Below are 12579 nucleotides of genomic sequence, written 5' to 3' on the forward strand. Positions count from 1 at the left end.
AAGTTTCAGGAAAAATATTCAGTTAGATTTCCACTTTTCCAAATCCGAATAACCGGGCCTTACGCTTAACCCCTGCCATCAGATTTTGTACAGCCACCTTGTCCACTTTCTTCGCCGCAGAAAGCCAGTTTGCCTTGAACTGCTGCTCGTCTTTAGCAGTTTTTTTGGTCTTCTTTAGGTTCCGCTTGACAATAGCCCAGTATTTCTCAATTGGGCGGAGCTCTGGTGTGTTGGGAGGGTTCTTGTCCTTGGGAACTACCTGCACGTTGTTGGCGGCGTACCACTCCATGGCCTTTTTTCCGTAATGGCGAGGTGCCAAATCCGGCCAAAACAGTACGGAGCAACCTTGTTTCTTCAGGAAAGACAGCAGACGTTTATTCAAACGTCACGTATTTCACGTAAATTTCCTGGTTGACAGCCGCGGAAGCTATGAAAATGCTGCTTTTCAAGCCACAGGTACAGATGGCTTGTCAAACCAGATATTTCTTCGCGAACTTTGACAGTTTCATGTGCTTGAAAAAATCTGCAACCACTCCCCTTCCTTTTGCCGTATAAAACTCCTGTCCCGGAAGCTGCTTGTAGTCGGCTTTGACGTAGGTTTCGTCGTCCATTACCACGCAGTCAAACTTCATCAGCATCGTCGTGTACAGCCTCCGGGATCGCGCTTTGGCCGTCGCATTTTGTTTATCATCGCGATTAGGAGTCACTACCTTCTTGTAAGTCGATAGTCCGGCTCGTTTTTTGGCTCGATGCACGGTTGTAGACAATACACCCAGCTTATATGCGGCATCTCGGAGAGAGAGCTTAGGGTTTCGCTTGGAACTACCGGCAGCTCTCTTTGTCGTCTCAGCGGCTTCCGGTTTTCGATTTCCCCCCGATCCAGACTTCCTGGCTGTCGACAAACGATCCCCAAACACTTCAATTACATTTGTAACGGTAGATTTGGCACCAAGTTTACGGGGTCAGCTAGTTTATTAAAATTTTTCAACAAAATCAGCCAACAGTTGTTCGTTAGGGCCGACTATTAATCTATATATATAAAAAGCAATTTCTGTATGTTTGTTTGTTTGTTTGTCCTCTATAGACTCAGCCGTCTTAAGAGCTAGAGAGCTGAAATTTGGCATGGATACTCATTAGAACCAGGAAGGATGAAAAATGTTTTCAAATTTTAGGATGACCCCTTCTGAAGGGGGTCGTCCATACAAGACAAATATTGTTTTCACGATATTGACGTTATTTTTCGTCGGATTGTGTTGAAAATTTGCACATGAGTGTGTTGAAAGACGAACAATTGATTTCAGGTGTCAAATTTTGTGTAAGGGGACATCCAAAGGGGTCGTCCATATTAACTGTTCGCTGTTTTTGCGATATTGACGTTATTATACATCGTATTCAGATGAAAATTGGTACACGATAGTTTTGAGTGACGTGCAATCGATTTGAGGTATCCAATTTAGTGTAAGGGGCCGGCAAAAGGGGTCGTCCATATTAAATTTTCAGTATTTATGTTAGCTATTCACTGTTGATGCAATATTGTCGTTGTTATACATCGGATTCAGACGAAAATTGGTTCACGAGGGTTTTTAGAGATGAGCAATGGATTTCAGGTATTCAAATCAGTTTAAGGGGCCGGCAAAGGGGGTCATCCATATAAACCTTTCAATATTTTTGCAATATCGACGTTATTATACATCGGATTGGAATGAAAATTTCCACACGGTAGTTTTCAGGGACGGACAATCGATCTTAGATGTCAAATATTTTGCCAGGGGTCGACGAAAGGGGTCGTCCATATAAATTAATTTTTCACTATTTTTAGCAATATTTATTTATTTATTTATTTATTTATTTCACACACCGTCTTGGATTCAAATATCCTACAGACTGATCTTAATATCTAAGGTTCTTAATCCTATGTTTAAACATCGTTTTGGACACAGTAAAATCAAACAAATTGTTCACAACATTAAAACACTGAAAACAGCTGGTCAGAGGATTATTCTGCCCGTAAGTAGTGCGGTGCATGCCTAGCGCTAAAAGTTGTCTTCCTCGTTGACGTTATTATACAATGGATTGCTTTGAAAATATGCACACGGGAGTTTTGAGGGAAAGGCAATCGATTTCAGATATCAAAGTTTATATAAGAGCCCCCGAAAGGGGTTTTGCTTTTTGGCAATAATTGCGTTGTTATGCAATGATTTAGTCAAAATTTAAACACGTGGTTTTGATTCCTGATTTTATATTTAGTAGCAGACGACAGACGAAGTGATCGTCCAATATTTTTGCAATTATTACTTAACAATGAATCTGGAAAATGCTTGACTTTCATAAAAACTGTTCATGACATATTCCAAGTTGAAAGCGAAACGGAGTTCGTATGGGATCAGCTAGTTTTTTTTTTTATAAAATAATGCATTGACTCCGGCTAAACTTGTTTGATTCGACCATTTGGATTCAATCAGCGAAAATGTTGAACCTTTTAGAGTCATACCATAAGTGTTTTTACGGGGAAATATAACTGAGAAGAAGAAATATCCCACACAGTCTGGCGCTGGGTAACTTGTTATTTGATTGCAATGAGCGACCCCTGGCAATGGATTGGCAAAATTTGAATCGATTCGCCAGAAGGTGGGCTGCAGCTCAAGTTAAAACACCACAGAAACCGACCTCAGCATGGGCGACATGTCAGTCGCTTCGCTTTCCATCTCTTCTGTAGATTGTGGAGTCAGGAAAAAAAACTCTGGCTGGCGCTGCCAGAGACCTCTTTTCATCATTTATCGCTCGAGGGACCCCCTTTTTTTCAATGCTTCTTCTCTCCGGCCATCCATCCTTGCATCTCACATATTATCGCAACAAAATTATTATGCTTATTAATTTCAAATTTAAATACAGGTTCTTATGTGTCGATACGCGCGCTCGTCGTCGTCGTTGTCTTTTTTCGCGTCTGCTTCCTTGATTTTTCTGGCTATCTGTCTCTGCCAGAGTTTGTCGCGCCATCTTCCCGGCTCCAAGCAAAAATTGAGGCGTCTCGTTGTAAGGTCTGTTCGCAGATCGCCTTCTCGCCTTTTGCTGTTTCATCAACCTACGATGGGTTTTTATTACACTTTGCAAACGGTGCGTATAATCACTTTGACTTGATCCCAATCGCCCAAGCCTCAGCCAGCATAAAAAGCAGAAACCTGATCTGGGGCGCGCGCGACGCGACGCCTCAAAGACGCCTCAATGGTGGAAGGCAGCGAGTACTGGAAGAGGGAGGGGTGGATCACTTATTGCCATAATGTTGCACTTGAGACAACACCTATTCATTTTCAATAATCAAGGTGATGGCTTCAGTGCTCTGAATATGTGCCTCTAGGAGCTTTACTCTGTTTTTTTTTTCACCTGGCACCCTCAAGCAGCCATTAAAAAAACGCCCAGATTCGGAGCGGAAGATTAACATTAACGATTCCGATGAATATTCCTCATATATTTAACGCCGACGACCTACACAAAACACCGGGCTAGGCGTCTAGCGTTCGCGAAAATTAGAATAAAACCGCGATCTGCGATCGACATCGATTGGGATCAATCTGCCGGCCTTTTCGATTAAATGGGTTGTGGCTCCGATTACTGAGAATCGAAGTGGGTGGGGGTGGTGACTTATGATCGGTGCTAATCTCTGGGGGTGGCATCTCGGTTCAATAAATGTATACATAACGGCACCGGCAACGCCTTCAGTGATGTGTAATCGACATTCTGAGTATTTTGCATATATGGATATGAAGTGGAGTGATTTTAACGATAATTGCACAGGTTCCGCTGAAAGTTTAACGATTCTCACGTTTGGATATTCAGAATAAAAGTTCTAAATATCAATTTAAAAACTCGAAAACCAACGAGCATTTGTGCAAAGGTTGCTGATAAACCGAGAAATTTTCAATTCCCTTGAATCAATTAAATTTGGGATCAAAGATTTATTCTGGTTCCGCATTTATTGAGCACGCACATTTGTACACGGAAAATAATAAAAAGGTAAAATTTACCGAAATAGCGAGGTGAACGCTCGTGAAAGCCAAAAAGGTAACTTCTACCTCTTCCAGGTGAAACTCACCTCACAGCGAGGTAAAATTTACCTGAATCTAGGTTGGAAACAAGGTACAATTCATCGAGAAATAAGGTGAATCCAAAAAAGGTAAATCTTACCTCGTAGTGAGGTGAATTGACCTGAATAAAAAAGTATAATTCACCTAGAAAAAAAGGTAAATCCAAATAAGGTAAAACTTACCTCGTAGCGAGGTGAAGTTGACCTGGATTGAGCTCAACAAAACGGTACAATTCATCTCGAATAATAGTAACTTTTATCGAACACGTTTATTGAGGTTAAGTTGTTTTATCGTTCAGGAAGGAAGTTTTGCTTCGTGCCAAATGTGTGAATATCGGAACAGAATGGTAAGTGTTTTTCTAGATATCATTTAGTTGTGCTGGTTCTCGTCATAATACTTTGCTTTTTTTCAGATCGGCTCACAGAGCTTCAAGGTGTATTCCACGTCATCCTCCAGATATCATTCCAGAAAAGCCGGACCTGACCGGATTAGAATGGATGAGGGCTAGAATATGTTAACGCAAGGCATGGGGATTAGGTAACGGCAAAGTGTCACTAATAACACTGAATAAAAAAATTTTTGAAGGAATTTTGTTTTTATTTTTATTGAACAAACCAATCAAACCAACAGCAATTAACTTTCAAATCAGTGGATAGGAAAACGGTATTATTTACTATTTTGCTAGGTGAATGCGAAAATGGTAAAATTTACCTTTTTGCAAGGTGAATTAAAAAAAAGGGATAAAGTTTCCTCAGTCTTCTATATATATATATGGTTTTTTTAAAAGATGCATCTGGTTGCACTCAGGATCTTACACGGAAAATAAAAAAAGGTAAAATTTACCTTTTTGATAGGTGAATGAAAAAAAGGTAAAATTAACCTCGAAAGAGGGGTGGAAAAAAATCACCTCGCGAAAAGGTAAATTTTACCTTTTTTTAATTTTCCGTGTAAGATCCTGAGTGCAACCAGATGCTTCCTTTAAAAAAACCATATATATATATAGAAGACTGAGGAAACTTTATACCTAAGCCATATTTAGTGACTGGAAAATCTTACACAGATTCAATGTTCTACTAAAATTCCTAAACGAACAAAACAATTTTACCTTTCGAGATATTTACTTTTCGTTGAAAAAATTCCCAAAATATGATACAGAGATTTATTTTTCTTCATTTTCGAACGTTACGAACATAGACAAACTTTTACAACCTAAAGACGGTCATTCCGACTAAAAAATTTTTAGGGTGGTTCATAAGTTTCTGAGATCCGAAAATTAATTCCTACCTGTGTTAAGATAAAGGCCTACATGATTCCACAATTTTGTAGACCGTTATAGTTTATTAACTTTGTCGAAGACACCAAACATCTTGAATTGAAAGTTTTATGACAACTCTTCTTCTCGTGAAGTTAGGGTGGTTCTATAAAATTCAGTTTTATCTTTTTATATCTTTTCATGGTGATATTTTATTAAAATCATTTATTGAACAAATTTTATAAAATTATAATGGGCATCTTTTGTTGAAAACGGATTACCAAAATTTGAGTTTGTTTTGAAGTTATGAGGCAATATGTGTCGAAAAATATCTATTTTAGAGGCTGCAATAACTCCAAATGGAGCAAGTTGAAAATTTTATCGTAGTTTACTTTTGAAAGTTCATGTTACTATCTTTACAATATCATGAAACTGGATATATGTTGTTTATTTAATGCGTTGAATTGTTGTATGAAACTTACTAGAAATCGTCAAAATCTCTATACAAATAGAAAGAATTTGTACATTTGAGGACCTAAGGATCAAAGGGGTGCAAGTCCAAAATCATTAATTTTGAGTTAATTATATCTAACGATGCTTCATGTTTCAATGTACATCTAGAGCAGAATTCGAAATTTTCAAATGAAAAATTAACACTTTTTCGATTGAATTAAAATTGCTCGAATTCGAAAAATACATGAAAAACCGAGCACCTTCACAACTTTGAAGCGCGTTTTCTCAAAACTATCATTTAGGCATTTGCACCCCTTTGATCCCATGCGCCTCATTTGTTCTTGGAGAACACAGAAACTACAAGACCAATTGATGTGAAATTAGGTATTGAGTCATTTTTTTGAATAAAGTATGATATCTGTGGAGTTTTGAGTCGGTCGCACTCAAGAGAGGGAGGGCTCCCATACAAAATACTCGTAAAATACGAAAAAAAACAGCTAAATTTAATCTATTGACAAGTAAATCTCATCAAATGTTGTGAAAATACTTACACTATCATGTTCAGATAATTTTTAGTAGACAAAGGCGATTGTTTATAATATATAATGGTCCATTCCCACTAAATAAAATGGATAGGTGCTTCACAAAACATTTTTTTTTGTATGAATTGATTAATTATTAAAAAAAATAACCTCTTTGTTTTTTCCAGATGAGGTTTTTCTCGTGGTGCAATGGTTTACTCTATTTTGTATTCAAGATCATCTGAGGAAAGTCAACGGAAAAAATTTGTCACCCTTTCTTTACATTGAGATTTTGAAAAAAAAAAATTAAATATCAGGATCACCCCCATGCAAAAGGCCCGTCCATAAGAGGAGGGTTTCAAAATTCAAATTTAGCTAAAAATAATAACAATACCCTAAATGTACAACAAATCCGGAAAGTCATTAAAAAGTTTTTTCAAAACTTTTAATTTCATGTTTTTTTTGTAAATTTTGTTTTTTTAAATAAAGCACTTCAAAAACATTGAAATTTTTCTTTGAAGTTGCTACTTGTGATTATTTTTGAAAATTTTCATAGATTATCTTAAAAATCATGATCGATTCATAAAACATGATTTAAAATAATGAAAAATAAATGAGACGTTTAAAAGCTTTCAAATGCATATCATATAAAACTGAGATTTGGGGTTGGGAATATCTCGAACCCTGGTTTCTTAAAAGTTTTGTTTTTGGTTCAAAACTCATCCATAATTTTTATGGTTTTTGTGCCAATTTATAAATTCTTTAAAGAAAATTTTCCGCTGAACAACTTCGTTGAAGATCGTAACGTCGTATCTTATTAAACAAAAAAAATTAGCTGTTAAACAGGGTATGTTTTTGGCATAGAAGAACAATAAAGTCAATTGACACCACTTCTGGGTGCCTAGCGAAGTATTGTATGAAAAGTAGTCATGAGATACTTCGCTGGGTCACTGGTGTCATTTTAATTTATTGGTTTTCAATACCAAAAGACTTGCATTCATTTAATACCTAATAAATTTTTTTTAACTTTTTAGATACGAAGTTACAGTCTTTGAAAAAGTTGTTCATCGACAAATTTTCTTTACAGAAAACAAAAACCATAAGCAAGCACAGTTTTACAGAAAAAACAAAAGTGATATTGATTTTTTTTAATATTAAATTTTACCATACAAACCTAAAAGTTTATACTTACTCATGTAAAAGATACTAAAAAAATTTGAGATGAGTTTTAATCCATATCAAACTTTTTAGAATTAAGGATTTGAGGAATTCAAAAATGACCCCAAATCGACTCAGTCTTATATCATACATGCGCCTAGTTAAAAATTTCAAGCTCTGAATATTTTTTTCACTGCCAATTTAAATATTGGGTTTTGACAAGGACAAAAGGTAGGATTTTTTTTTCTTATAAAATTTTAAAAAGATTTTGTTTTAAGAAAATAAAAATTCAGAAATAAAAAACAAAGACAGGTTTATTATAAAATATTTCTAAAATTAAAAAAATTAACCAAGACATGCGTTCAATTTATAAATAAATTTAAAAAAAAAACTGTACCAAAAAATTTGGTGAGTTTATTTGAAAATACAAACAAATAAGTTTTTAAGAAAAAAAATTGTTTTTTCTTTGAAAACTTTTTACCATTTCGAAAATTTATTCATAGAATTCAATTGATAACTAAAGAAAACAGCGTATTGATGCCTATGTTAATTTGGTAGGGTTCCAATTTTTGTCCAAATTCTCTGAACTCGAATCTTTACACATAATGTTTCTATCGCCTCTAGTTTTGATAATGTAAAGTTTACAAGTTAAAAATGAAACAGTGTTCACTGAAATCAAGCATTAAAAACGAATGAATTAGTAAATCTATGAGAAAGAAAAAAACTGATTCTGAACTTAATTTACTTCGTTCAATGAAAGAAGGAAAAACATTTTGATCATGATGATGGTTAATAATTTAAAAACATTAAATTCTACAGTGTTGACGTAGAATTACGTATTACGGCAACACTATAGGGGGGAAAATTGAAATTTGCGAACAGATCTCGTGTCACGAAAAACGCCTCATTAACTGACATCGTATCTGAAGGATTATGACGTCATAACCAAGCCTGCTCATCGTTGATTGGCTGGCCAAAAATGTAAAAAAAGCTAGTATGCCCCGCTCTTTGTTGGGTTTCTTGTTTTCTTACCTACAGAAGCTATAAAAAAAAGCGATCGTCGGACTCGTGAAATCATTCGTTCAGTAAAAGTCAACCAATGCACATTGGTTCAGTTTGCACTGCACAGTGGTGCAAAACATCAATCTAGCTGTACGAAATTAATGGCGCCCAGGGATGAAGAGATAGACATTCGGTGTCTTCAGCAACATTGTTCAATTTTACATGGAGCATATTCTAGTATCAAAATTTTTGCCGAAGGGTCCACCAATAGCGAGATAAAAATGCTAACTTTTTTGTTTTTCAAATTAGTTCTTTGATGTCTTCGACAAAGTTGTTTATCTGATCAAAATACATAAGTTTGTTGAATATGCCAAAGTCCTATCACATCACCCTCAGAAGTTACAGTCAAAGTAAAAAAAATCTCATGAAAAAACAGTTTTTTGAACCTGACACGTTGTATATTGGATGAAATGGTTCGCTGTCTTTGAAACAAAGTTGTAACAAGCCACGATCTACAATTGTCTCATACATTATGATGGGTTTAAAAGTTGCTGAAGCTCTATAGAAAGCATTTAGTGTATTTTATTGGCAATTTTGGAAGGCTCCTCCATCGAAAAGTGCACATTTTCGCAATACCCCCTTTTTGTGATTATTTTTGATGATAAGCGGAACTGTTTCCATTTGAAATAAATGGGGAAATCGGTGGAACTAGTAGAGATTTGAATGATTGAAAATACACTTTTTGTATAAAAATTACCTATTTTACCTATATAAAAACCGTTGAAAACATTTAATTTATTAATAAACTGTTGCATTTTTCCTTTATATAGTTTGTTTTATTAAAAGACATTAGAATTCTTTTTTTTTAAATTTAAACTCCAAAAACATTAATGGAACTAATCTGTTAAATTTGGTGGAGCACTAAATAAGTATTTGATATCATATAAATGAATAATAGAACCGGTTTTGCAAGTACAATATAACTGCTTCTACCAAATTTAACAGATTAGTTCCATGATTTTTTTTCGAGTTTAAATGATTTAAATAATCGAATTTTAACGTCTTTTAATAAAACAAACTATATAAAGGAAAACTGCAACAGTTTATTAATAAATTAAATGTTTTCAACGGTTTTTATATAGGTAAAATAGGTAATTTTTAAACAAAAAGTGTATTTTCAATCCTTCAAACCTCTACTAGTTCCACCGATTTCCCCGCTCATTTCAAATGGAAATGGTTCCGCTTATCATCTAATATATAAAGATGAGTTGGACTATATATGTTTGTTTGTTGTTGTTTGCACCTTATACAAATCCACACCGCTTAACCGATCAGCCTGAAATTTGGTACAGTTATGTGTTTGGACCATGGTAAGGTTTTAGTAATAGTTTTGAGCCCCTCCCTCCTAAGAAAAGGGACCCTCCCATACAACTTTCGTTTTTATTCACACGAATCAAAAGTCATGGCACCATTTTGTCAACCGATTTTCATTTCCTTTGGCGGGGTTATTTTCACCATCACCATGGGCCGGGCATTAGAAGCAACCATCCAGAGTTCACGTGTACTGGATAGCAAATCGAAGCTTGCTCAGCATTAAAAATTTGAATGAGGAAATTTTGGCGGGTGTTTTTTGTCCTTCTACTGTTCAAAGCACGTGCTATACGAGATATAAGGATGCAATTATATGCTTACATTTTGAATTGAAAAATACAACTAGCCTGTTAGGAATATATAGACAAGAATTATAGTGGCTTTCAATGTGTTCTTAACCGCCGTTGGGGGGCATTTGAGGGTCTACAAAAACAAACAGTGAACTGAGTAGTGAACAAAGAATTGACTTTTACAATTATTTGGACTGAGTGTTGAAAAACTTATGAACCGATTTTCTTAAATTTCAGCTTTTAAGATCCAAACATTTTCATATTTTCGGGGTTTTTCATAGAGATAGAAAAAATTTATTAGATTCAGATTTATAAGTCCAAAGCTGCGATTTTTAAACGCTTCAATAGTCTTCGAGGAATTCAAACGGGATTTTAGAAAATGGATTAGGTAAATAAATCTAAGGTTTTGAGTTTTATACAATTCAATTTCATTGGCCAGGAAGCCACCACCGGACCCTGACGGAAAATGTTCTTGGAAGTGACCCCAGTTAATCCCCTTTCCTTTCCTATAATAAGATGTGAATTAACAGTTGAGTAGCCGCGACGATTCCGGCCCCCTCTTACTAATCCAAAGTTAGGAAAAATACTCCCAGCACATACAAACTTTATAAGTAAAATGCCTTAATAAAACCATTTGTGAATAAGAAAAAAAAATTCATTGCCCAATTTCTAACTTTTGAGTCATTTTTGGTCATCAATGTGACTTGACAACATTGATCACTTTTCACAATAATTAATGAGATGATGAAATTCATTCTATTTCAAAACATTATAATGGTAACTTCGGTTCAGAGAGAGTTTGTTATCGAAAACTTAAAAAAACTATTAGTGGAATTTTCAACATTTAAGAACAAGTACTCTTGAAGCAGTGTGATTTTAAAAAGCAAACATACAATTGAAAACATGCTAAGTGAGTTTCAACATGGTTTAACAAGATTCGAAAGTCTTTTTTTAAAATTTCTAAGCAAATAAAACTTGACTATACCAGTTGGATGATCCCCAAAAGAGATTTTTATTAAATGGAGGATGTGAAATTAAAAAAAAAAACATTTTTATCAGCTGAAGATAAAAAAAAATCAGATAAAAGCTATTCAAGCTTCCTTAGAAATGTTGGTGAAAAAAATATTTGTTATGATAGGATGAACAAGCATAGAAGGGAAATAATTTTGAATTTCTTTAAACACAAACCTCATAACTATAAATTTTTCAAAACAATGAACACGAGAAAAACAATAAATAATCTCAATCAAAACTGAAAAAGACAAAACTAACGAAGCTAACATGGCTTAAAATTGGCAAAATTTCTTATATCAAATGATGAACACAAAGCTTCCAAAATTTCGAAAAGTCCAACGACTCATTTTGATTTATAATTTATACGAACCCGAGCAAGGCCGGGTAAAATCAGCTACACAGCAAAAAAAAATGTAACTGTGGGCGATGTAATTTCAGGTGATGTTAGCCAATCTATGTATTATTTTTTATTTTGGTTAAAATATTACATCTAAACGATGTACACAATCCGAACGCATCATGCAGTGTAATATTATAACCTGCTCTGTAGTATTACATCAAGTAGTCAATGTTTATTCCAAATGACATTTTGAATTGTGATCGTATCAAAAAGTAAGAAACGGATTGTGGAACTCAGAAGGATTTGTTTTGCTGGTAAGTCGTATCAATATTGATAATACATATAAGCGAAACTGTTGGTGATAATTTATTGATATAATTTTTCGTTTTCAAGGAATTTGGCCCTCGTATATCAGCGAAGCAAAAGAGGTTCGGAGATTGAAAACAGCCTTATCTGAAGGTGAGTATTTTCTGTTCAACCTTTTAACCTTCCCGTTAATTATTTCATTTAATGTTTTTAGAAATGAATTGTTAGTGTGTTCAAATGCGCAGTTGCATAACCACTGGCCATCCAAGGGACATGAAATTGCCAATTAGTGTCTCGACTTGCGTGAAAAGCAGGATGAATAACGTAACATCGTTCAAATCCCAAAAGAAGGAAACAAGGCTTAACGTGGTTTGCCCAAATACCTTGGAAGTTTCTGTTCAAGAAAGGTAGTCTATTATCAAATATTTGGAGCATTTCGGAAGGATTCTGATAAGCTCGTCGCTGAAGGTGTGACTGAATCTGTTTTTATACGGTTTTTTCTTCGTTCGTCAACCTGATCAAAAGTGCTCCCCGTATTCAAACAGTACAAGAATAGAAAAGCGGTTTCAATTTTTTTTTATTAGAAAATTCAAGGAAAAAAACTACTATTAGTTCTAGTTACAATGTATTTTTATGTTTGATTTTTTAACCTAAATGATTGAGATATACAAATAAAATCATCTCTTGAAATTTCATTGCTGTGTTTAATTCTGTTAATATTGTTTAATCCGATTATACACATAAGAGAACCAGCCATAAACTGAATACCTACTTCAATTCCTACGTCCAA

General features: G+C 34.7%; 1 long non-coding RNA gene across 1 annotated transcript; it reads left to right on the plus strand.

The window, feature by feature from the left end:
• Nucleotides 1–11712: 11712 nt before the first annotated feature.
• LOC129744342 (uncharacterized) lies at nucleotides 11713–12377 on the plus strand. The gene is made up of 3 exons (XR_008736897.1): nucleotides 11713–11797; nucleotides 11877–11942; nucleotides 12004–12377. It is a non-coding gene; the product is annotated as an uncharacterized LOC129744342 (long non-coding RNA).
• The last annotated feature ends 202 nt before the right edge of the window (nucleotides 12378–12579 follow it).

The sequence above is a fragment of the Uranotaenia lowii genome, chromosome 2, assembly GCF_029784155.1.
Source record: "Uranotaenia lowii strain MFRU-FL chromosome 2, ASM2978415v1, whole genome shotgun sequence".
Taxonomy (NCBI): domain Eukaryota; kingdom Metazoa; phylum Arthropoda; class Insecta; order Diptera; family Culicidae; genus Uranotaenia; species Uranotaenia lowii.